The sequence below is a fragment of the Falco biarmicus genome, chromosome 2, assembly GCF_023638135.1.
Source record: "Falco biarmicus isolate bFalBia1 chromosome 2, bFalBia1.pri, whole genome shotgun sequence".
In the NCBI taxonomy this organism is placed as follows: domain Eukaryota; kingdom Metazoa; phylum Chordata; class Aves; order Falconiformes; family Falconidae; genus Falco; species Falco biarmicus.
Genome location: NC_079289.1, coordinates 100861639 through 100886398, shown reverse-complemented (window position 1 = coordinate 100886398; position 24760 = coordinate 100861639). Strand labels below are relative to the sequence as shown.

The 24760-nt window shown below is 45.3% G+C and overlaps 1 protein-coding gene across 5 annotated transcripts in view; it reads right to left on the bottom strand.

Moving 5' to 3' along the window:
• Nucleotides 1–24760, bottom strand: part of TIAM1 (TIAM Rac1 associated GEF 1) — a 195199-nt gene that overhangs the window by 166512 nt on the left and 3927 nt on the right. Inside the window, exon 1 of one of the 5 annotated variants that reach the window (XM_056327704.1) lies at nt 18975–18990. The exons of 3 other annotated variants lie outside the window; for them this stretch is intronic. The gene's annotated coding sequence lies outside the window, so the exon portion shown is untranslated. Of the gene's footprint in view, nt 1–7168; nt 7187–18974; nt 18991–24760 lie in introns of those variants that run through there. One more of the 5 variants, XM_056327705.1, reaches the window with a different exon arrangement.

The following is a 24760-nucleotide window of genomic DNA, read 5'->3' as shown; positions in this document are numbered from 1 at the left end:
GCACCGGCGTCTGGGAGGTGAAAGGGCTGCAGCCCAGCACAGCTGAGCGCAGACACCCTGCCGTGCCCGCCTGCCAGCCCTGCAGGGGTGCTGAGCCCAAACACCCGCAGCTCAAACAGAGCCCACAGGTGACAGGTGACATCCTCCAGACCAGCGCTTGCAGGCACCCAAAGGACCACGCCAAATAAGAACAGCCTTCAGAAACACACACGGGGTTTTATTAGGGAAAACCACACTGTTCTTTGAAAGCTAATGAGAATATAATTACTCTCCCAGCCAGGAGCGCTGGGACTTTCTATAGACCCATGACTAGAAATAATCAGGTAGAATTCATCAAGTGGAGGGTATAAATCATCCAGCCTGTGTTTCTGTGTCTTGCGTTGCCTCAGCTCCCCAGTCAGCAGGTACGCTGGCACACACGCCCTGCCGGCATCCAGCCATGGGCCCGATGAGCAGAGCAACAGGCAGCCAAATTATTTCTGCTGCTCCCTTCAACAGGCTGGGGCTCTCACGCCCGCGAGGCTGCCACACTCCTTGGGTTTGCTGGGAGGGAAACTCTGGGAGTTTTGTCCTTCTGGCAGACTAGGTTGGGTGGGACATGGATGGCATAGGAAGGACCATGAATGCTATCCCCTTTTAAAAAAAAGGAACAACTCTTACTGTGTATGTCATCTCGGAGAAACACATCCTTCTCATCTTGATATTTTACTCATGTATCACCATCTCATTAACAACCACTATGGTATGTCATTATTAGTTATAGAAACCACTGGTTAAAATGCTACCGATTTCAACAGAAGCAAGACTGAGCAACATGGTCAAGAAGGAACTGGAAAAGTTGCAGGATTCAGGAGGAACATGCAGACAGGAAAGCTCCAATGCTCTGCTTTTTACTGTCTTTTTTTTTTTTTTTTTTAATATAACCTAGTAGCATAGGTTACAGTAGTAATTACAGTTACTGGTGTAAATTAGACCTTTATGACCAGGTTCACAAAGCAGCTAAGGAATTCAATAAGGGAGGCTGTGGCTATACGCCAGAGTGGATACTCAAGTAGCTGAACATGTTCTGTTTTCAGAACAGGCTCTTTATCAGTTCAATGTATTTATGCAAACTTGCCTTTTTTTTTTTTTTTTTCTTTAAACCATCAAGAAAACTTTTAAGAACAACCTAGCCCAACAAGTACTGGGGTAAATACACACACAAACTCTAAAGCTTCCAACTTGTGCCTCTCTTTTACCATCAGGAATTCTCTTTTCACCGAAAGTAGCTTGGGCTACAATACCAGTGTTTTAGGAGTAACAGAAATGAGTTAAAGCACAATGTAAGCTATATGTTGTAAAGAGGAAGATAAAGATTTGGGCAACCAGGAGATTGCCAGGGACCACACGTGCAAAAAAAGCAGAACGGTATGAGGATTGAGAGGGCAACAGAGTAAAGCCAAGAGGGACGCTGAGCAAAGCACCCAGCCCATGGAGCTGGCGGGTGCGACCCAGCGGGGTTCTGGCCGGACACACAACAGGGCAATGGGACAGAAATGGGGCTCCCCATAGCCGAGGCTTCCCCCTGACCAGCATCTCCCCTCCTGCTGGGTGGACCAGGGCAATGCGAGGACAATGGGGAAGTTCTGTGACTTGGCCCCATCTTCACCATAGGTGAATTTTCACCCCCTGAGCACCAGCTGAAGCCTGCGGACAGGGATGTGCAGTGCATCAGCCTACACCACCACATTCACCTACACGCTCCGCAAACGTTTGGCATTTGTTTCGCTTAGCCTCCGTTTTATAAACTTGTGAAAGAAACGCTGTGAAATTACTAGCTTCGAAAAGAAATGACTACGCAGGAAGAAGTCATACAAAACCAGGGGGCCCCGTGAGTAATTTGACCACTTCTGTTTAGACTATTTTTGATAGTTTGTTATAAAGGACTTAAAACCTTAACCCAGCTTGCCTTCACTGCTGCTTTTGGGGTCCAAGCAAGCTGTTTAACACACTTGGTGGTACTAGAATGAGTCATAGAGCATAAAGCTTTGTCACAGCCTTGTCAGTCACTCCAAGCAACACGATACCATCACCTCCAGCTGACCCCTGGAAGTTAAGTATTGTTTCATGAAAAAATACTGAAGCTTGTTGATGGCAATCTGCCCTCCAGACAGACAGACCTTGCGCAACACCCAACTTGCATCCAAAGCCAAGGCATCACCCAGCAGGATTGCTAACTGGAGATAAATACCCACAGGACATGGGAAGATGACGAGCCAGAAACATAACACCAATGACTCTGAGAAGGCTGCTGGAATTAAACAACAACGTTACCACCGGTTCTGCAGAGGAAGAGCTAGAGACAACCGGAGTAGGAAACTTTGCCAAATAAAACTGCTAGGAGTTGGATTGCTCACTGTTCACTTTTGCAAGCAAAGTTTCTAGGAAAAGAAAACAAACCCCTTTCGGTCCTGGAAGTGTCTGGAGTATAAAACTTGGACTCAGCTCTGCACCCTGCCTGTCCCCAAGAATCAGGCAGGGAGAGTAAAAGGGCAGTGCACTATGTCTGCGCACACAGGCGTCAAAGAGGCACTGCTGCTCGGGAGCCAGGAGACAGACAGTAAAAGTAATTTTAGGCCCACTGGCCTCCACAGAACCATAACAAAAGAAAAAAGGAACTGTAAAAAGCCTCAAAATACAAAACACTTCTTGGAGGAAAAGAGCTATTTGAGTACCGCTTGATAAATGTTGCAGTTGTTAAATGATTGATGCCAGCAGGCATCGTGCCAAAAGCAAAGGTGACTGCTGAGATCACTGGAAGTTTTGCCTGTATGCAGACCTAAGGACCAAGCCTAAAAGTTTCATTGAACTCCATAAAGAAAGAAGAAGGAAAAAAAAAAAAAAACCACCAAACAAAAAAGGCATAAATAAAAGAGACAATCAGAGCTGATCTGCACTGTGCTTTACTCCACTGGACAGGAAGCATATCCAACCATGCATAGAATATGACAGTATGCATTTGGAACCAAATTCCTACTTCAGAGCTATTACAACCAACCATCAAGGCGAGCCTCAAACTACTCAACTTGACACAAGCAAGGACCAGGAGACGTGAGTCTGCTGGGGGGACTTGGGGCAGCAGAGGAGGCAGAAAGGAGCACCCACAAGGGAGAGTGGAACATGAAGAGGAGTGCACAAGACCACTTCCATAGCATGGCAGAGATGAAGACGCATGCAGGTATATCAGGTCAGTCAAAGCCCGTGCTGTTGCCAGAGATGACAACTCCTTCCATCTGCACCCTATGTGCCAGACTTCGCCTTCTGCAGTCCTGGATGCTCCTGCACCGACGCAGCTCAGGGTGTGCCGGTAGAAGTGAACCCTTGGTGAAAATCAACCCTACCAAGAGGGGTTTTCAAATGGACTGGCTCCCTGAACACCTCACCACATGGTCTCCAGCATTTTCCTTGTCCTCTCCCTTGTGCCAGCCTCCCCAGGATGCCAGGGGATGGAAATCCTTCTCCTTCCCCGCCCACCCCATGTTGCAGGGACACAAATGGGGCAGAACAGGACAAGGCTGGTGCAGCCACTCCTGTGTTGAATCCCTTCTGGTAAAACTGTCTCACATTTCCAGATACCCATTAATCCATCACCCTTCAGCTCTAAAATTCATACAAATTATTTTATTTATAATTAATTAAGGTCTCTAAATGTAGAAATTAAATTACCATTTACAGTGTAAAAGGAGATAGCACAGAAAAACCTAGATAGTAGCAACAGCTCTCTCCTCTGCATGAATCAGGAGGACATGTGGGGGTGGGGGCTATCTGGCAGTAGCATTAGGTCATAACACAGATTTCAGCATCTTTGAAAAGCTGCTCAGGCCCAGTCACACGAGACCTTTAGGTCTGAGGCAGCAAATTAATCCCAAAACTTAGGTGCCCCTCAACTCTGCTCCCAATAATCCTCTGGACCCTTGCATTAGAAGCACATTTGCCAGACAGCTAAAAAACAAGCGTTTAATTTATCGCTTGGCTCCTCTGCTGGAAAACAAGCTGTTGGAAGCACAAAAGAGCTGCTCCTCATCATATGTATTTAGACTCACCTTTCTATTCAAAGCAGGCCGCAGCAAAAGAGAGAACATACAGGGAAACAGATGGCCCTGCACTGAACACAAGGCATAATTCACTTGAGGGACTGAGAGTCAGGGAGGGAGATGGGATGAGCAAGCTGCAGATCAATGCCACCATTGAATTCTGCCTTGTATTTACAGCAGAGCCCTGCTGTAAATAGTGTAACGCATACTACAGCCACGAACATTTTCTCATTAACTCAGAAGGGAATGATTCTGGAAAGTTTTTTTGCAGCTTATTTCAATGACAAAGCAGCATCTGAATCAGTGATGGGGATGATGACAATTTGAAAGGCAACTTCCTCCCACCCCCAACAGCCCACTGATGCAGTTAGTATCAGAATCCATTACTATAGTAAAAGGATCTTTTTCCCTTACATTCAGCTACTGGTTTGCCCAATTGCAAAGGGATATTTAGGCTGAGATGATGATGGGAAGATCATCCGTACAAGTTACTCAAAGAGCCAGGCAGCCAGATTGCAGAAAGGGTAATAGCCATGTTGAAATTAAGCAAAGAAGAAAAGGTTAATACACGTGACCTTTGTGATTCTGCGCAGCCAAAAATAACTATGCACAAAGTACAGGAAAGTTTTAGGGCTAGATTCTGCCCCTTCCACGAGCACCCTTATGTCTCACTGAAGTCAGCAGGGGCTGAGCTGACGCCTATGCTCAACCTTTCCTTACAGAGGGAACAGGGGGAGGCTCCTCGCAGTACCCCACAGGAGCCTCTCAGGGTCAGCTTTTCACTTGGCAAGACAAAAACCACCAAGCCAAGTAACAGCACAGGCATGTTTGTTGCTGAAAAAGCAGGCTCTGAAAAGATTGAGAATGTGGATAGCAGGAACAAGAAGAACTGCTCCGTCTGGTCTCTCTTCCTCATGCGCCCATCTCTGTGAACCTGCTGTCTTTGTGAATCCAACCAACTGGTAAGTGCCCTTCTGCCGCTGACGCACAAAGGATGCGAAACCTCAATTAAGGATCCATGTCTTGCAGGCTGTCGTAATTCATGCTTTAGCTCTGTAGGACCCCAGGTCAATTCCTGATGGGTAGCTGCTCCATAAACACAATTCAGAGGCTAGGACTTCCGAAATGCCTACAGACACACATGCAAAGGTATATAATTGAGCGCCAAATGAAATGCAACTGTTGTGGAATAATCAGTTTTTAAACCCCACAGCTTGATTCTTGCAACATGTCCATCAGATACAATGAAAATACAGTTATTTTTTCCACTTCAGTTCAGGCTATGCCACATTGCATCTAATGGTTTAAGTCCTGCATAGGAAAAGGCATGTGCTTGACCTTATGTATTTATGCATGGTCTATATTTATACACCATGAGTGTAAGAGTTAAGCAGACGCCCAAACTTCAGCGGGACTGTTGTAGGTATTTCAGCTTATCTCTGTATCTCCAATATGACATGGCTCCAGCGAGCTTGGTGACCACAGCAGAGCTGAATCAAGCTCTTGGGTTTTCAGTTCGAATGAGCTGCATACATTTATAGAAGATGCGACTCAAATTGATGCCAGCCTCAAGATGCTATAAAATACGGAGATGAGTGTCAAAAGTGAACAACTGAGGTATACCTCAAAAGGCGTACCACATATAAACATTCCTGCGACACTGAGGGAAGTGAAAAGCCCCTCCAAAGGCAGCTCTATTATTATTTGTAGACATACCTCCTTCTTGAAGGGCCCAAGAGCCGCAGCCACATCCCAGGCACCCATATTGCACAAACACAGACCCCAGCCTCTGCCCCCAGAAAGCTACCATAGGCAAGTGCTGTCCCTGTCCCCTAGCCACACAGGCAGATACCCACAGCAGTGGGGCCAGCACATGCCTCCCAAGCGGTTCTCTTGCAGAGGACTGCCTTTGCTCCTTCCTTAGCCTCTTCCTCAGCCAGGGACACCAAACCAGCCCGCTTGCTGGGGTATCTGCCTGCCCAGGGTATCTGCCCACTCCCAGGAGGCAGCAGGGAAACGACGAGATGTTTCCTCACCCTGTGGCCAACACAGCTCTTTCTGCAAAACACGGTTTTGTGAAGCCTAGTTTAAATCAGACCCCAGTCCTGCAAAACACATCCTCACCTCCTGTTCTGGTACACAAACGTAACAACCTAATGGGACTACTTACAAACACGGCCAGGCGTGGACATGCCATAGGGTGGTCAGGCCTGCTATGGCACAGCATAAGCCTTTGAGACGTGCAAGTAGTAAGTGGCCCACAGAACACCAGGATTTTGTTTGCACATGTGTTGTTTCATTTTATAATGAATATTTTATCTATATATAATATAGATAAAATATATCAATTTATAATGAACATATAATCCCAGCCATGTGGGCTCCCATTTGCTCTGAGACCCACCGAGCTCCCTGTTCAGCCTGAATGCAGAAATAGTGCTGCCATCCTAATTTCTATCCCAAGCTTTGGGTCAGGTCCTCCAGAAGGAAGGGGGCTGCAGCATTGCTGCCCGCCTTCCAATTCGGAAAGCCAAAACGTGAGACAGTCCACCATTTCCAAGCAGCGCACACACAAACTGCTCAAGCATGGTAGACAGGAAAAAAGCAACTTCCTCATCAGTACGGCTTTTGTTAGGGACAGGACCCGAAGCAGCAAAAACACCTTCTGTAAACCACCCTCACCAAACCAAGAGCACGTAACACATCATAAATACCGCTTTTCAGCTGGTGTTCAAGTGCTTTTCTTCCTAATGAGCCTTTCCAGACGAGAGCAGACAATGACCACAAAACAATTACAAAGAACAATATTGGAAATTGCCAATTAGGTATAGTATATAAAAAAAAGCTTCAAAGAAGAAAAAGAACTTCAACACAAACACTACTTATTTTTTACCCAGCTATAGACAGTACTTATCTAAGGGAAAACATTTTGCTGGAATACATGTTTGTTTTAATTGTGTAACTCTGACTTCACAAACAAACAAATCCAAGCTATGGAAAATGCTGCACCTAGACTTTTAAAATGGCAAGGTTGAGCCAAAGAGAAGAACATGCTACAGTTATTACCGTTTCTTTGCAATCTGAAAGGTATTTACCATTTGGCTTTGCCCACGGGAAATAAACGCTGTTGCAAAGTGATATAAAACACTGTTCCAGAGTAAAATCTGCCCCTGTCCTGTCCTCATTACTCCTGGAAAAAAAAAAAAAAAAAAAAATCTGTGTGTGCACGTGAACAGAAAGAAGTGGGTAACCTCATGAAGGCAGAGACACTGTCCCTTGTCCCTTCTCCCTTTCCTGAGCAGAGTACCACCTCTCCCCAGGAGCATCCACAAGGGGCCACACTGCCCCTTGCTCCCCGTGGGAGTGCTGCCCACCAGCCCTTCACACCAGGGCACCCAGCCCGTGCGGCGTGTCACAGAGGTACCCAGGGCTGCCTTGGATGGTCTTTAGACACCTGTCATGGGTCTGCTGCCCACTCCCACGGGGACCGGCAGCAAAGCCAACAGAGCTGCTCGTAGTGTGGCAGGTCACACCAACACACCAGGCAAAAAAAAAAAAAGATTGGAAAATGTACTTACCTCCAGTGTAGAAAACTGTCTTCAAGTATAAAAACTTTTTATTTCAGCTCCATTTCTGTATAGCTGAAGCATCCCAAACTGCCCGAGGTTATCAGCACAAACATCAAACATACAGAGCTCTGTGTATTAAATGCATCAGCAGCTGGCCCAGTTAGATCTCTAAAACCAACGCTAGTGCTGGCAGAGCAAGTTGCTAACCCAAGCACCAGGATCTGAGGGAATTCGATGCAAAGGCAAAAAGAAGAATGACATAGATATATAGATAGTTAAGAAGAAAGCTCACCAGGCAATTAAAAAGAAAATAATATAAAATTTCTTCACTTCAGAAGAGAAATCATCATCCAGGCTATTCCATTTCATTAATTTTTTAGCAGTGCTACCCATTCAAGTCAAATATCTGATAGAGAATTTATCCTTTTAGTCTTTCGAAGCAAACTTTCTTCAGACTTTTGAAGCAAACTTTGTTCCATAGAAAGGGGAACCGACTTGACAGCAATTCATTCACAGTGGAAAAAGAAAGGGATTCCCTCTCACACAGCAAATTCTGTGGTAAAACTCCGAATACTGCAATCTAGTTTCAGCAATAACACCCAATTTGAAAGGAGCTCAGAAGCCAAGGCTTAAAACAAGCCATTAAAGTCAAATATTTTTGCAGTGAAGTGTTCAGAGGTAGTTTGGGGGTTTTTTTACGAATTTTTTGTTTCTCTTCCTATTTTGTGACACTGTTACATCAAAAGCTTGATCTAAAACCCAAAGGGGAAAAGTATCAACAGAGACCCTGTTCAAGCAGCAGAAGGACATTGTTGGGCCACTCCATCAGATGGCAGTTCCAGCCACAGAGCCAGGCTGCTTCCATCAGTGAGATGCTCACACAAGCCTTCCTTGCTTTAACACTTTGTGGTTACTACTGATCTTCTTGCTTACAGCGCAGGAATTTAATAGTTAGAAGGACAACCTTCTCTCTAGCCCAACAAAGATTTGGCATGAAGCACAGCCCAAACTCCCCCTGCATCTAAATAATTTCTAAAGGGAATCCCCACAGCTGAGGAAGAGAGAGAAACAGCAATTCCATAAAGACACAAGAGAGATGCAAAACAGCACAACAACAACCCGAAGATATGTCCTGCATTTCTGCACAAACTACTTTCATAAAGAAAAAAGAAAAAAAGCAAACTGCTGTGTGTTTTTTTGTATCCTTTGGAGGGTACATAAGGGATGTTTTAAAAAAAAGTATGTAAATATCTACTAAAAATATTTTCTAAAATATCTATTAATTCTTTGCTAAAAGCAAACATCCTGAACAAAGGTCCTAGGAAGAAAGATTAAAAAAAACCAACAAAACATTACACAGTTGCATACCATTTACTTAAGATGATGAATGCACACAAGCAGTACTCAGGCAGGGTTTCCTCTGAAATTCCAAGTGTTCAACTCTTCTGCACTTAACACCGAATAAAATAAATAAATAAAATTGAATAGTGTATGCATGAGTAACTCCTGACTTATTTTATTTATGAAAGACTATTATCATTACCCCCAACATGGGTCATCCGCAGTGCAAGAACATTCAGATCCACAGCACAAGCAGCAAGGACTATTAACAACGAGCATCAGAAATGTTCTTTGCTACTGGATCACTCATAACTGCTGGTAGGTCTCAAACCAGGCATCAAAAAGAAGGGTTCAAACAGTCACAACAGGCTGGTATGACTGCAGGTTTGAGAGAGGTCTGCTTCCAGATGTTACCCTGTATTAAAGCATCCACACAAGTTAGATCAGCACAATTAAAACAAGCCGGAACAATCCTATTACAGCTAGACTGGCTAGTTCCTCACACAGACAAGCCTAAATTCATACTTAATTAGCTGTTTTAAGAAAGCTCAATAGTCTCTTTCTAAGACCAGCTTTCCAGAACTGAAGGGACCACCAGCTGCATTTTCAAAAGACAGCAGGAAAAAAAAAACCCAAAAGCCATTTCCTTCTGTAGAAGAGGTCCCACCGAGACTGCAGGGCACACAGACTCTCATCTGCCCCAAACCCCCTCAAGAGCATGGCGCCATGCAAACCCACATCAGCTGCAGGCGAGGCAAGAGGCTGCCTTTAGCCTCCCGTGCCCTTGCTGGGGCTGGCTGCGACACCTGGAATGGCAGCCACATTCTAGGTACCCCTACAAGGTTCACTTACTGTGGCAGATAACAAAAGTACCCAGCATAAGCAGGTGACTCCCTTATTCTTACTATGCAGCATAATAGTGATCTTGCAGCCCCCATCAGAGTCATTACCTAGTACCACAAGCAGTGAAACTGAACCACAGGGCAGCAGCATCTTGTGATCCTCACAGCCTCATGGCAGGACTTTGATTTATCTTAGTTATTAGTGTTTTCTTTATGAGACAGGGCCTATTTTATGTGAAATGCTTAAGCACGCTGGGCCTATGGGTCACTAGCCTGACACCACTTTACTGCAAATAAATACCAAAAGCATGCCTGGTTATACTCACCTTCAAAAAAAACCCAATTAAAGACACTGCCTGAACAACAGCAGCAGCAGGTTTACTTTAGGCATGTGGAGTGGAAGCAGGTATTATAACTCAAGTACAAAGAGAGCCATAAGTGGCAGCAGGACTCTGATAACAGGACAGGGAGATTAAAAGAGACCCAAACATCAGAACAAACCTCTGAGGAATCTGAAGGAAGAAACTCAGGGTCTGACAATCACTTTGACATCACTGCAGCTTTAGCTATATAGATGGGTGGATAGGTGCCAGTGTTTAAATTCTCTTGAGGATTTCTATAAGTTTTATCTTATTCTTGAAAAAGAAGTTACACAAATGACTCTGCTTTTCAATGTTTTCTCTGCAACAAAGATTACAGGTACTTCAGTCTCCCCTGGCAATGCTGCACACTTTCAGCCCCTAAAATTTAGAATGTTCTTAAGTTAAATGAGAATGGGAAATTCAACATTTTAATCTTGGCTAGCAGATACAGCATTTCAAATGCAGAAAACATCAGCACAAGTTAACAAAAGACAAATGGATTCAATCTCTTCAAAAGCTTAGAAGGGTAGAAATGATCTTCTTCCACCAAGCATTACGGAAGCAATTTTAAAAGGAAAGCATCCACTGACGAGTGACACTGCTATATCTAACCTGAAAGACAAGATTTAAGGCCAGATTAAGTTTTGTTGGCAAACCAGAGGAACTCCATCGATATCAACTGTCCTACCCAATTACATGAAGCCAGGACTTGTTTTATGGCGCCGCACAACGTGACCTCATTTTTGAGCTTGCATTAGCTAGGAACAGTGTGTCCCACTGAAGCATTAAAGCCTACAGACTCAGCCAAATCTTCCATCTCAATATGCCACCAAGTCAAATCAGCAACAATTATCATCCTGGTCTTGAAATATGCAATAGCACATGCAAGAAATATGCTCCACTTGATCTGGGAGACAGATCACATCCCAGCACTTCTTAATTTGTTCAGAAATACAGTCACCTTTAATGCCTTTAAAAAAAAAAAAAAAAAAAAAAGAGGCCCTTCCAGCAGCATTTAGCTGTCAGCACTTCCTGAGAGAGAAGAAAAAAGTATCAATTCTTTTCAATGGGTATCTAAAGATTGGGAGGGAAGACAACACGCACCAAGAATCCCTCGAAGAAAAGCATTTAGCAGAGAGGGTACAGTGCAGAGTGAAGAGCATGCCTTCTGCAAAGACCAGACTGGAAAATGGCACAGTAGTGAATTAAAACAAAAAACTCCCCACCTCAACAAAACCTGTGTTGTGTTGTTTCTTTCTTTCTTCTTACAGCGTCAACCAGTGCGACTGGCAAGCAGCAGGTCGTGGCACCCCACAGCCTTGCCAAAGCCCAGCGTGCATGGTGCTGCACCCATGCTCTGGGGACACCCCCCGGGCACCCCCCACCCTTAACCCACAGGATGGGAGGGTGAGAAATGAGGTTTCTCAACACAGGTTATCTTCAAATTTCACGCTGGTCAAAATGTACCAGGCAAGCATTTAGTGGCCAGATACTGCTATAGATCAGAGATTCATTTACTTGCCACCATCAGCTGCAGGGAAGAAGAAAACAACAACCCATACCCTCTCCTTTCCTATATTCCTGGCATCTTCCTGTTTTGTGTGGCTTGTGACACCCCCAATCAAAGGGAAAGCCCAAAGCATCCTGCAAACAAAAGAAGAAAAGCTGGTCTTTCATGGAGTAAGAGAAGGAGATACAGTACCTGCCCCTGATGTACAAACAGGTTCAGGCACCTTCTCTTAGAAAGATAAAGAGCGTTTCACATACAATTCCTCCCACTATCTCAAAGAGTCTTTAAAGTACTCGGGGGAAGGAAGGAAGGAAGGATCTGCCAAGAGAAGACTGTATATTTGCATAAGACACTTTGATGGTATAAACACTTCTGTGTACCCACATTTATTAAACAGATGATTATGAATACCTTGCATGAGTGAAAACCGACAACAGGCCTCACCAAACACAGCATGCAACAGGGGCGGTGGCAGAAGACTTGGGACTACAGAGCTCCTGGGTGAAGGAAGGTCTTCTACAGCTTCACACATGTACCACTCCAACTCCAGCAGGTCTGTGACCATGGCAAATGGAGGAGGAAGAGGAAAGGAGAGGGCAACAGGAAGCTGGCATGCAGAAACACGGTGAAATACCCCTCCTCTGATATTATTCAGGTTAAGACAGCACTTCAATAAATACCTAGATAACACAAAGTGAAGGAAGTTAAGTGCACAAGGTTAAGAAATGGAAAAAAAAAGTTTTTTCTTATTCTCTGTAAAACTTGAGACTCAATCATCACCTTAGGACTTGTTGTTCTTTCTATTCACAACACGGGGAAATCCAAGGTGGCCAGCCCAAGCTGGGTAAAGACACTCCTTGTCTCCCCAAGAACTTAGGTATTTTCATAGTCACTTCAGAAACAAAGGCTGTCTTAAAACCTGAAAACCTGACTAACAATGCATTTAAAGCTAACACTAAGGCAATGGTGATTAAATTATTCCTTTTCACAAAGCCCAAAGCAGGCCCAGAAACAAAACAAGTCAAGCACAGGTTTTTCTCCTCATCTCAGAATCACACGTATGTACGCCCACACTGCAACCTGCTGGTCCTGGCTGATCTCCTCCATGCAGCTCAGCCTTACCCATCTTACTCTTCTCCTGTTGTTTGTTGCTTGCCATAATTGTGCGATTAAGGTATCAGCCTTCCCTCACTAACTCCTACAGACTATACCCAGTCCTCTCTTACTGCAGATTCAGCTCCAAGCAATTTCTGGCACAGCTCTCTAAAGGAAGCAGTTTCACCACTGAGGTACAACTGATAGCTGAGTCCAAGAAAATAATTTAGTGACGTGAAAAAAGATGCTTAGTTTAGCAGATCAGCTAACAAGCACACTGGTGCTGGAAAAGCCACATGCAGATTTCAGGCAGGGCAACACTCTTGGGTAACTTTCAAAATGCTTGACACTCTTATTACTTCCTTGGAAACCCTTCAAAAGTACAAAAAAATAAAGCAATTTCCAGCTTCAGCTTGAAAGAAGATATATACTCTACAGCCACCAGCCCTAAAGAGAGACTTCTGTCCATCACAGGCATTATTGTCAAATCCTCATCATTTCCATTATCTCTTCCCCTCATTCCAGCACAGGGCACGCTCTCAGCAGCTTCAGTAGACTGCATCCTTGCAGCTGAAAACCGTGTCTGTGTACAAATACGGTCACGTAATATAGATGTCTTCAGAAGATCCCCACCCAGCAACAACACCCCAAGATTCCCCTTGTTTGCAGCTGGAAGCTGAAATACCTCTTCAAATGAGCCTTCCCTGTTCAAAAGAGGAACTGAAACCTAGCATAGCAGGAGGCTTCCCAGCCCCAACACCTAAAAGATTACCAGTGGCCCAGAGGAAAGCTGGAATAGGTCCCCCTCTGTCTGTGCATGCAGGATGTGCTGGAGCAGAGAAGGCGTGAGGCAAGAAACCTGCACCTTCCTTCTGTCAACAAAGATTTGGGCAGATCTAAGAGAGAGATATTTACTAGCATTCGTCGTGAGTAAAAGCTCCTGAAGATGTGTCAGACTGCTGACATAAACAAGCCTGCTCATGGCCTACAGGCTGCACAGCTCAGAGACCATGCATCCCTCTGACCTCCCACCCCTCACCCAGCTCTGCCTGCACCAGCAGCCCCAGCTCGCTGTCAGTCATTTTTATCTGCCCGGTTGGCAGGGTCAGGGCATCTCATCCTCCAGCAGGTCTGTACACCTCCTCGGCGGGCCTCCTTCCCCCTCACACATGCCTGATGACCCTCCTGGACCAGTGCCGTCACCCTGCCTGGCATTACACAGGTACGCCTGCTTCGCATTGCTGGCTGCAGCTCCCCGGTGTCAAACTGAAGCCCTCCAGGGGTGCTGCTCTTGCTGGTTGTCACAGACCACAGCCCTTGGGCTGTGCAAGTCGCTGAGCAAGATCCCCAGCCCAAGACGTTCGCATTATGCTGCTGCTCACTCCCTCTTGCACTTGCCAAGAGGCACCATGCATGAGCTCTTCCCTGTCCTGTCCATCAAAGGAAGGAATAAATTACCTCCCGGCAAACTGGGACTCAGTTGTTCGCTGACTCCAGAGAGTTCGAGCTTCTGCAGCAGGCAAATCTCCCGAGGCGTTTCGTGTGCTGCCGTTCCCAATTCTGCCACATGATGATTCCCATTAGGGTGCTCCCACCTCCCCCACAGACCTCGGTTAGGATTTCAGCTGGCGTGGATCCTGAGGGCACTCTCTACCGGCAGCAAAACTGTGCTTGCAGCTACTGCTGCTGACCCTTTACAGTATGCCAACAGGGCACAGCTCAAATTGTTCTAAAAAAATGCTCTTTTCTGTTTCTGGTACAGAGCTCCATCAATACCCTCTCCCTGCCATCACCACCCCAGGCTGGAGCAAAGAGGTCAGGTAAGACCCAGGCCCAAGGATGTCCTCCCACACTTCCAGCACAAGGAGCAACCTGAAGCACAATTCTCTTTGTCTCTTCCCATATTTCAAGACTATTTGGATACTCTGCAGACAAATTATGAATTTGCTTCTACAGCTGCACCAAAGTGAACTTTTTTTTTAAGTACAAGGTTCAGTCGCCTTTGCTTGCTGCCTCTCCTGCTCCCACTGCAGGACAAAAGGAGGCAACAGGCAAAGTGCAAACCAGGCAGAGGGAGAAGTAATGAAACTTGTAAGACTACTCCATTTGAATGGAACGATCCTAGGCAAAAAGAGAGAGCAGGTATTACCCCAGCAAGCCCATATTGCATACCTGAGCTCCACAGAAACAGAAGGCCAGATCACAAAAACAAAGTGGAGGGGCCAGGGGCAGAAACAGCTGCAGCAGCTCAGCAACAAGCAATGGTGCAAGCTCACCCGGCGGGTGCCTCGGGTGCTGAGCAGGAGGACGAGCGCTGGCTGGGAGGACTTTCCCTTCCAGCAGCTACACCACTGTGCCCTACACAGACCTGTGCAAAACCAGGGGAGACAGGAGAAGTCCTCCAGCATCTTGGGACCCCGCCAACAGCAGCCACAGTCACATCCATGCGCCCAAGGATGATTTGTGGGCCTTGACCAACAGTTTAGTTCTCTTTAAAAATGTCAGTAACGCCAGAGAGCACCAGGGTTCAGACGGGGGATAGATAAGGGCCTAGGGGAGGTAGGGGCTAAGGGAAGACCACCTCCCCCTGCCACAAAAATGCAGACAGCTTATCTGTCATACCCTAGGGGGGTCCCTTCTGAAGGCTGTTTTTTTCTTCTTTTCCAGGAAGGGAAAGGAGGGTGGAGTGTCTTTTGGCTTTCTTAGTTAAAAAAAAATTAAAAAAAAAAAAAATAATTGAGGAGACCTGCTCTCTGTTGGCCAAACCTACACACACTTTTTCCACGCCCCCCTTCAATTTGACACATTTCTCCAGATGCCTCCTCACTGTCCCCTAGCCTCTTTCACCCTCCAGACAAGGCCATACATGGGGCAGATACCACCCCGCAATGAGAAGAAAAGCTAAGGTAAGGGGGATGATGCGTGGGATCCCTCAGTTAAGTCAAGCATTTGTCTTCACAACAGCATCCAAACACCAAATGGGTACATTTTTCTTCTTGGTTTAATTTTAGGGTGCCCATACTCACAGCTTTTGCTTTAACACCAGCTGCCCCTAACTGCACATGCTCAGGGCCATTTTTATCAGAAGGCTCCCGGAGCAGCTTTCCTGTGTTTCTTTGCTAGATTTTATTCCCTGTCCTTCAGTCCCTCCAGTTCCTCCACTTCACAGCTGGCAGGGACCAGACACACTTGCACGCAAGACAGACTGACTGACTACCAGCAGACAAACAAATACAAAAAAAATACTGAGAGTCCTCAGTAAACCATCCTTCTTTATCTGACGTCTTAACACCTCATAAGCATTTTGCAAATTTTTTTTCATACCCAGCTTCTTCCTACAGGCTTAGAGCACCTACAAACCCTGTGTTTGGAGACTTGTCCCACACCTCCCTGTCAAAGGTCATCTATCCACAAGGGCCAGGCAGAGAGCTGAAGCCCAGCTTTTCTTTTGAGCACTGCCATGGGAGAACTGAGTGAGCAATGTCTACAGCTGTCAGACCTTAATGCCGTGCTACAGAGCTGGCAGCATGTTAACCACAGACGGCCCAAGGAAGCTGAAGGGAGTAATGTAATTAGTCAACCACTAAGTACCTCCACAGTCACATGCTTCAGTGACTGTCTTCATAAAGCTGTGAATAGCCCACTGCAGCTATGCCCGAGCTTTTAACGTCGAAATTAATTCATCCTTGACCTGAGGCACAAAAAACCCTACCCTACCCCACCCACACCACGGATTTGCTCATCAACTAAACTGATGACTCCTAGTCAATACCATCCAGGCCTTTCCCTGACCCATCACAAGCCTCACACATAACGTATACCTGATACAGATGATACATACAGTGATGACACTGCCAAATTTCAAGTTCACATCATCCAGAGAGAAATGCATGCAGTCATCACAACAGCTGGTGCAGACCATCAGAAATCAAGTGAGAGAGGAGAATCAGCATTTGCGTACCTTTAAATTGGAGGACGCAGTCCCTGATGCCCTGAAGTATGCTCAGTGCTCCAGCATAAGGGATTTCACGTCACAACCACCACAAGCTGCTAGGCAGGCATTTAACCCAAGCACCACCGCTCACACAGCTAGCTGAAATTTAAGGGCCCAAGGTAGCAGCGAAGTAAACCTTTGCTTGTGTCTAAACCATAATTTTCTCCCTATTCTTAGGTTGTGGTTGCACTGGAAGTGGATAGCAGCAGCCAGGTTGCACCTGACTGATGATCCACCCAGGCAAGCTCCATAGCCATGCCAGTCAAAGCCAACTTTGGGAGTCACACCACAGAGGTCTCACAGCCACTGCCACTCACAGGAAGGGCAAAATAACACATCGCTTGGCTCACTCTGGTAAAAGCTCCTAAATACAAAGAGGCTGCTGCTGGACTGCAAAATCCCCAAACTGCAAGGTGCTAGAAGCTGGGAGAGCACCTCAGAGAAGTGTCAGTAGCACCTGCCCTGGTCTTATACTCATCCCCAGGACAGAAAGGTCTCACACTATTTAGTAGCCTTCTACAGGTGAATTTCATGGAAGAAAAAACCCAAATATGATGTGAGAGTGTATTCAACAGACCCCACAGGAAGAAGAGGGTGCACAAAGAACTGTCTCGTTCATCTAGTTGAGCTTACCTTCAACTCATGCCCCGGCAGGTACCTGCAGACACTCACAAGTTACCAAAGGAAAACTTCTATAATTCTCACAAGATTCTTAAGCCTGTGATGCAAAACGAACATTTCCCTGAAGTCATATTTTGCCAACAAACAATTTTCACATAGAGAAGAAAAATAAGTTTGACCAATTCAAAGTTGAAAGCTAAAGAGTTTTAATTTGGGACAAGGATAAAAATGTGAATTGCCAACAAATAATTCTCCAAAGTAAAACAACATGTGCACCCCCTCTCACACCCAGTCATGAGCAAACCTCAGACACAACCCTTTCAGAGAGGACACACGCCTGTTGTCTACACACATCAGGAGGGTTCCAGTGGAATAATTACAATTAATCCACTACTTAATCTCCTAATCACTTCTGAGCAAACTGCATTCCTAGACATTTGTTAATGACACATTCATCTTCATACCATCCTACTCCTGAAAATTTAACCAAGAAAATAAACTGAAAAATGCCCAGGTAACACCAGTTACCTCATTCAAAGCTACAAGCAAAAAAGATTTGCAGCTGAGGCCTTGCCTACAGTGGCAACTTGCTGTCACTGGTACAGGCACCGAGAGCTCTTCCGTGCTGGGGGTCTCATCACCAAGCCACCCTTGCCTGCCGCAGCAGCCACCTTCCACTTCCAGTTGCTCGGGCTGGGTTTTAAGTGGCTTGTGGTCCATGAGCTGCATCAGTAACTGGATACGCAGAGTCCCCCTGCAATTCCCCTCTTACTCAATATATTCCACCTAACATATATATTGCAGATTTAAACATGCGTTGAATGAGTTTAACCACCCCACGGGATGCAATAACTAGGTGTTAGGAGGAAATTCTGAGAGCAGACAAGAGTAAGAATAGAAATTCAGGCAGTCTTTGCAACACTTCAGTTCTGTGTCTCACTTGGTAGGTTTAGAAGAGACCTGTAACACCGACTTTTTTTTTGTTTTATTACCGGGGGAAAAAAAGAGTATTCCAGCATGGGAGCCCTGAAGCTAAAATTAAAAACCTGTAATTTGGGTTCAGTAGCAGTTGGTATAATTCAGATCCCAGCCACAATGAGAGGTCTCCAACATTATCAACTGTCAACAATTATTACTGGCTAGACACACAAAACAGCTTTGTTCTGAACTGGAAGCCACAACTGCAAGCAGCAGTAATTGCTACCGAAGTCAAAACACACAAAAAACCCCAGCCTTTCCATGTAAAATATGATCCAATGAAGAATCTCCACTCCTATCTGTAAAAAAGAGTAAAATCCAAGACTGTATGCCCAGTAAAGGAGGGGGCTAGCAAGGAAAAGGGATCCCAAAAAGGCACTTGTTAACTATTCTGAGCTGAATGCACATTTAATGAAACATCCTGTTCATTAGTTACTGAACTTTCGTTAGCAGTTTAAGGGAAAGGTACACATGGAAGAAATGAAATGCAATCAATTTCTCCTGAAAACGCATACATTTCCACACTAATCTTCAGCAAATTCATCCCAACCAATATTAAAAACCGAATCAATTAATACTAATTGCTCACCTTATTTTCACAGAGGGATCTTCACACTTCAGCAAGCCTCAAAAAAAAAAAAAAAAGAAAAAAAGAAGAAGAAAAAAAGGCTATTTGTACAAAAGCAATTTACTTGTCTGGTCTTTTTATATCCATTTAGCTATGCACTTAATTATTTTGGCAGGTAATTCTGTCAGCTCAAGTTTCCTTCCTCACAACTACCCTTTTGCAAACTGACAGAACGAAGCAATCACGTTTTTATAACCCCACAGCCTATAGCAACAGAATAAACAGAGTCTTCTGAGTCATGGGGCGAACTCCCAAACCCACTGACTTCATTAGCAGATCGGCCATTAACAACACAACTGGTGTGACTTTCCCAGGAGACAACGATGACCAAGCGAGGAAGTGTATTTTACTAGCAACAAGCAAACATAAAAGGATTCACCTTCAATTTTTCTTAAACACGACACATACATTTTTAACACTTGCCGTATAGATAGCACAGAGTAAACCGAAGCTACATTTGTCCTCCTCAGGTGTAGAAACACAAGAGGTTTTCTGACCATCACATGCAGAGTCTCCAAGAGAGGCTTTCTCTTCCTGCGCCCCATATAACCACACTGCACTTCCAACACCACCGCCTCATTAACAGGTCTTGAAAGGTTTTTTTACACAGGTCCATTGACGTCTACAAGCAAAACCAGACAAATAGCTGTAAAAAAAAAAAAAAAAAGTCACTTAATGCTGAAAGTCTTCTTTTTGGTTAGTTTTATGGAGAAAATGCTGCCAAAACAGCTCTCTAAAATGCTAAGCAACTTGGATCGGCATGGCACCAATCAATCAGTGTGTCCCTGCAGCAACCTGCACCCCTCGCCCCAGGAACAAGCCAGTGTCAGTACCGGTCAGGCTCTGGGGGGGCTTTCCCAGGGACAAAACACACCATCTGCCTAGCCTCAACTGCTCCCGAGGTGTCTTCCTGCCTCCAAAATCACCACGCTAGCTCATGTCTCACCTGTCCCAGCTCCCACAGATGGAGGGGATACACAACAACATAAGACAGCACCAAGCTGAAAACCTTTGGTTCATCTGGAAGGAGACAGCCCAGGCACCAGAGGCAGTAACACCATCAGAGAGCCTTTTGGGGCTCTTTTGCTTCAGCTGTATGTGAACGGCCAAGAAGTGACTTAAGCGGAACTAGTACCAATGTGGGGATGCAACCGCCTCAACTCAAAATGTTTCTTGCATCGTTCAGTTTCTGCACTTCCTGCATTGTTTTGCATTTTTCCTCCCTCATTCAGTCTTGGCTGATACTGCAGGGGAAGCCAAGTCGAGTTAGGGAAGATGCTTAGCCTTTTTTCACTCCCAAGTTGGTACAAGTTAAGTACTGCTAGCTGTCTGCTGCTTCGTCACCGTAACAGCTCTCCGTCTCCCAGCACTACAGATATCAAACCCTGTGGATCAAAACCCATGTCATCTCTTAAAAAAGAACATGATAGTAAGTGGAAAAATTAACTGAAGTCAGTGTTTTCTGCATTTTTTTACCACGGTTCTCCAGATCACCTGTCACACAGTCAGTGGAGAACAGTTTTAAAAGTGCCTCTGCACTCGTGTCACACAGGCACCTACCCAAACTCTAGGGAATGTCCATGAAGGAACAAGCTACAAACGGAGGCAGGTGCGGACAGAAATGCAGATAGGGCATGAATTAAGGCTTTCATAAAATTTTCAAACAGCACCAACACTCTGCAGGAACTCGTCGGGTGGTTAGGAAGCAGTACTCAAGGTTTTAAAGCATGCTTTCAATAAGCAAACTGAGGAGCTGATGCAACCAAAAAGAGCTCTGCTGGAGCACTGGCTGGGACGTGGAGGGAGATACCTTTTGCCCAAGGCTTCACTGGTGACTAACGGCAGCAAGTTACAGGGAAAGTGCTGGCAGAGATTAGAGCAGTGGGACCGAGTAGTGGAGCACAGCACTGAGAGCCTGGCCCACTCGAGAGGCCACTCATTGTGAAGGAATGGCTGGCAGCAGCACAGTAAACTTTCACATCTCAGGGGGTTTCCACAGCCCAGGAGATCAAAGCACTGCTAGAGTGGAAGGAGGTGGCAAACAGGAGAGGGAAGGACCTGTTTTGAGATCAGGATGGCAAGAGCTGAAGTCAGATGGGAAGCAGTCAGGAAGCCTGCCTGGGGTTAACAAGGAAACCCACATCTCTCCCCAAACCATGTCAAGAGATAAAGGCAGGCATGGGATTTCCTTCAGAAGAAGCAAATGGAACCAACACTGACAGACTAGGATAATTCAAAACAACAAAACCCACCTCCTGCTAACAATGGATGGTCCGACAGACAAGCAGTAACTGGATCCAAGCAGGGACTGCCCTGGCCTGCTGAAAGCCTGATGCCTGACTGAGCACTACATATCAGGGAGGGTGGAAAGCCAGACGGAGGGCTAATGTGATGACAAATAGGCTAGGTCACCGTACAAAAAAAAAAATAAATAAATAAAAGAAAGAAAGAAAAAAACAACAGAGGGGGAATCAAAATTCTAAGTGAAACTTTCACAACATCACTCGTTTTCTCCATGCTTTCTTCTGCGAGTAAGGCAGACAAGAAAGAGGCAATCAAGGTATTCATGTTCTTGTAGAGCAGTGCTGGTATAGCAGGAAATCACGGGCAAAGTACTAGGCTACAGCTTTCTGGCATGAGGTTTTAAATCTTTATAGATGTAAGATATTTTGAGTGAGAGATGAGAGATGTTTTCCAGCTGTGGTTTAACTTTAGCCTAGAGATATGCAGTTGCTCTATAAAAGTAGTTCCTAAGATTAGTTTTTACAACAAAGGGAGAGGAAACTCCAGTCATCCAAGAGTGCTATTGTCAGCCAGTCTGAGATGAAATGGCACAGCACTGACTGATAACGATGCACGATGAGATGGCTCTCACATTAGGGAAAAAGACTTCTTTCCTTACATAGCTGGTTGGGCTTAAGTTCTCCAGAGGTGGCTGTGGAGCATGTATGCCATTACATGGGGAAAGCAGGAGAGCTACTCCTCTTTGAAAAGACATTTTGCAAAGAAAAGTAGCAGAAAGGACTTTTTCTGTGATAGAAAAGCACTGCTGCAGCCCCTCCACCCTCCCCAGCCAGTCACATCTGCCCTCACCAATGCAAGGGTTTTGCATGAGCCCTCAGATGAGCCCACAGCAGCAGGAACAGCAATGGCAGAGGCGGAACTTGACAGCTCCTGGCTCCTAAACCTCTCTGATAGCTCTCTTCACACCGACAGTGACCGCTGCCATCCCTGAGCAGCTGCTCCTGGCACCACCAAGCCGAGCCCAGACTTTCTGGTGCAGCCACCCCACGAGCCCTGCCGCTTCACAGGGGCATCACGTTTGGCCCAAAGGACCCTGGCACCTTCCCGTGCTGTGCCAGGTCAGGGGCACACTGCAGGCAATGCACAGTCAAAACCGATGTTGGAGGTTGCCTCAAAACTTCTGCAGCCAACTTTGTCTTCATGAAACACCGTCCATCAGAGCCATCAAGTTACTGCACACCACACACAGGCTTTGTGTCTATGTCTTTGCCATCACTCGGCAAAGGAAAGGGCGGTCCTGCCCTCCAGTAAGTCATACTATTAGGCAAAGTAAACGAGTTGTCAATAAACCCTTGATTGTTCAATGAGACGTCACTAATGGAAAGGCAAATGTACACTGCCAGAATCCATGAGATGATAGCAATAATTTTCAAGTTACGCTTGATGTTTCTGTGATGTAGCTATTTTCAGTTGCTTTAAATCTTCTTCATAAAAGTCAGTCTTTGAATAAAATAAAAAAACCACTTGTGATTGTTCTGAGCTCAGAGGCACACATTTAATCAGCCCAGGTGTTTAAATTATTTATCCATGAGGAGGAAAACCATACTAATCTTAGGAACAAAGCACATGATGGGGAAAAACAATTAGACTTAAAGACATGCTGAATAATGTGAAGCAGTAGAGAATTCTTTCATGCACAAGATAACTGTGACCAAGGGTGTACCAAGTATTTATGTTATTGCAGCCTGGGCTGCAAAACTCAAAATACAGTGTTTTGCTGCTACTAAAAGAAGTATTTCCCAACTGTAAGGCAAAATTACTGTTTTCAACAAGCACAAAGCCCCAGTTAAAAGTTGGTACTCTCCCTAGCTTGAAAGAGCAGAACTTCTCCGATGTTTTTTTCGAAAACAAAAACAGCGTCTGGGGAAAAACAGAGTACTTTAGGAACTATTCTTCCTTAAGTAAATGTGCCATCCAGTGCTCTGGACCAGACCACCTCTCCTCATCACTTACACATAGAAAATAATCTCTTGCCTTTCTTCTTTGATCTTAACCTTCTTCCTGCTCTACCTCGCTTCCCACAGCCAAGGGTCTGCCCAAGTTGCAAGGAAGACCTCCCAAGTGGAGGTTATACAGGGTGGGAGCAACACTCCAGCCCACTGCAGCCTTGTTAGATCACTCCCCTAGCAATGGTTGCCACGGAAGCAGCCAGTCTGGCACTACATCTAGGTCCCCAGGTGGATTGAAGGGCTGTGGTGATGCACCACGACACCTGGTTAAGAACACAAGACCTTCCCACCACCCTTGCTCACTGCCTGCTCTTTCAAGGGCAGAAATTCTTAAGTCTGCTTTAATGTTAATGGAATAGGTATCTTGGTCCAACTCTCAAATGCCTGGTCCCTCAGCCTTGGCTTTATCCACTGAAATTAATGGAGAACATCAAGAAAGAGGTGTATTTATACTGTGCACTGGAGAAAAGTAAAACCAGGTGGTGTTCTGCCAAGTAGACGCATTTATGCAACGTTGAACCCCAGCATCTGTACGTTCACTTAGAAAGACTTAGCCAATTAAGTTGATAGCACGGCACGCGCTGGCACTTTCTGAGATGCAGGAAAATACAGGCGTTTCTTATCCCAGCAAAGAATCTCTGGCTCTTCTCCCAACTTGTCACCAGTGTCTGCTGCCTCACCACCCAGCATGCAACATCGTCTGCCATGGAGGTGGGTTATGGCTACTGAGCAACAACAGCCTGTGCCTATGTGAACAAGCTAGAATCCTTTCTTGATCTGTGCCATATTGCAAAGGTTGGGCTGACTACAGAGAAAACAAAATCCTTACCTTTGCTCAAAGAGACACAGGGAGAAGTTCAAGGTATTTCAGCTCACTTCAAGCCATTGCCAGCTGGTGTTTCAATCATTTTGTTTCTATAATCTGGGCAGCACACCAAAGATCACAAGGATTTGGTTTAAGTTTCATTTTAAAACCATCTCGTAGGAGAAGAATCATTCCTCCATTTTATTAAGCAAAAACCATAGGCTGCTGACAATGCTATTATAGGCGGCAACATCAATGGAACATTTTTTTATATATATATATAAAAATAAAGGAAAACATTGAGCTAAAAAGTTACTAACAAAAATAGAAAGGAAGACCCCTGAGACATTCTCTGCAATTCCTTTTAACACAAGCCAACACTTAAAGCATCTTGGCTGAGATTCCCCCAGTAACCTACAAACCATTTTATAGCATCATCGCTCAAATCAGAGTGTCCAGTAGAGCAATTTCTAAGGGAATGACATGCCTATTATTGACAAAATCCTTCACAGAGCAAGTAGAAAACCTACAATGCAGATACATCAACTTTTTTGAAAGTAACATTGGCTCAAATTCAGTTATAATGCGAAAGTGACCTGTTTTGATGTCAAAAGTCTTTGGCATTACAGCTCAGAGGAAAAGTGTCTGTGAAACACTGCAAGAGGGACACAGTTTCACAAGGAGCAGCA